Consider the following 1,867-nt stretch of genomic DNA (forward strand, 5'->3'; position numbering starts at 1 on the left):
AAGACTAACTGGCCTATAGTTTCCCGGGTCCTCCTTCCTCCCTTTTTTGAAGGTTGGAACCACACTGGCCCTCTTCCAGTCCTCCGGCACCTCTCCAGTGCACCACGAGTGCTCGTAAAGCCATGCCAGGGGACCTGCAATGACCTCGGCCAGTTCCTTTAGAACTCTACGGTGGAGATCATCCGGACCGGCTGACTTGAATATGTCCAGCCCCTCCAGAAGCTCCCTTACTAAGTCCTTGCTAACCCTTGGCCTAGGCGTGCCTCCCCTGGGGCCTGAAGGGGCCCGGCTGGGAGGTTGCTGCTCTGGTCCCTACTTAGGAAGATGGAGGCAAAGAAATCGTTAAACGTTTCCTTCCCTCTCTTCTCTATGCAAACCTGGCACCCTGAAGCCTCAGAAGGGAAAGAACATGCAACCCCCATCAATCAGCTCAATAAGAGAAAAGCACAGCTACAGTGATTTGCATAAGCTTTTTACCCAGAATTCCCTCAAGGTTGCTCTGAGAGCCACTATAAAAAGACAGTGGACACGTCTCCATGAGACACTTAATGCACAGTAGCCTCTGTGCAGTACTGTGTTATAGCCCGGACAGTGCCAATATGCTATTGATCAGTATTATTAGGCTACTGCACAGTAGCGTCACTAAAAAAGTGTTTGCCAGTGCTACTGCACAGTAACTCTAGTTACTGTGCATTTATTTAGCACTTCATTAAGCAAGTACTAAATTAAATGTGCAGTAACTATTGCGCATTAATGAATGTGTGGACACACCCAGTAAGTCACATTCACATGGATAGAAGAACTGCAACTGAAAAATGGAAGTGTTTCTTGTTCTATTGTGTGTGCTACCAGATGTACAGTGGGGCCGATAAGCTACTGTTTTTTTGATTCCTGAGGGCCTGCAGTTGTGAGACAATTTTGCCACAGCATAAGGCAAATGAAGAACTTCAGAGGACTGAGGCACTAGATTCAGCTACCCAGGGTGCAGCACAGGAAGGATTCTTTGCAGAAACTACAGAAGCTGGTGGTAGAGCTCAAATAAATCAGGTAAGTCCCTACTTATGACCACAAAAGCTAGAATCACCATAGATGGGACTTTTGTGTTTGAGAGGTTCAACTTTCCAGACTCTTCAGCCTTCATGCAGTATAGAGCTTAGTGGCATTCAGAGCCTGTCGACTAACAAAAATGTGACATTTCAACATTTAAGTCATCCCAAGGGTTTAATTTATATTTATCAATATGGTCTGAAGTACTTCATTTTGAATCACTTCTGCCTTAAACTGCATTTTCCCATGGTGGTGAATTGTCTTGCAAGAACCGTGATTTGCAAACATGTTGAACCGAACTCTGTGCAAAGGGGAATTAATGTGCTGTCTTTGGGAGATGTTCTCTTCCATTGGAGAGGAGCACAGACTAACTACAGCTCTATTGAGGTACCATGAGATGACAGACAAAGGCGGTGTGTAGTTTTTTTTAATTTGTTTCAAATTGAAACTTTGGGGTTCAGTTCAAAACAGCAAAATATTTTTGGTCAGGTCATACTGACCTGAAATGAAATATCTCATTTAGACTTCTGTGAGAGATAATCACAAGTCCTACAGAAGACCTCAAACTTTCCAAAGTGGGATTTTCCATTGGAAAAGCGTTCTGATGGGAATGCCCAATTGGCTCAAGTAGCCTGTGTATTGATGGGTGAACATGTAGTCTTGCCTCTTGACATACTCCTTTCTTTCTATCTGTCCATTTTTCTCACCTTCCCCTGCCCCTGAAGGCTGCGGGTTAGGAGGGGAGAGTGACTTTACCTTTACTACTAAAAGTAGATTTGCTTATGTTATTTTCTCTTTTTTGCTTCCCTTTGGGTTTCCT

General features: G+C 44.3%; 1 long non-coding RNA gene across 1 annotated transcript in view; it reads left to right on the forward strand.

Moving 5' to 3' along the window:
• The window catches only part of LOC109298307, a 39,780-nt gene that overhangs the window by 10,677 nt on the left and 27,236 nt on the right, over window positions 1–1,867 (forward strand). The window contains exon 2 of the long non-coding RNA XR_002097581.1: window positions 897–1,047. This is a non-coding gene — a long non-coding RNA (uncharacterized LOC109298307). The remainder of the gene's footprint in view (window positions 1–896; window positions 1,048–1,867) is intronic.

This window comes from Gavialis gangeticus, unplaced genomic scaffold, assembly GCF_001723915.1.
Source record: "Gavialis gangeticus isolate Ggan-Ray unplaced genomic scaffold, GavGan_comp1, whole genome shotgun sequence".
NCBI classification, from domain to species: domain Eukaryota; kingdom Metazoa; phylum Chordata; order Crocodylia; family Gavialidae; genus Gavialis; species Gavialis gangeticus.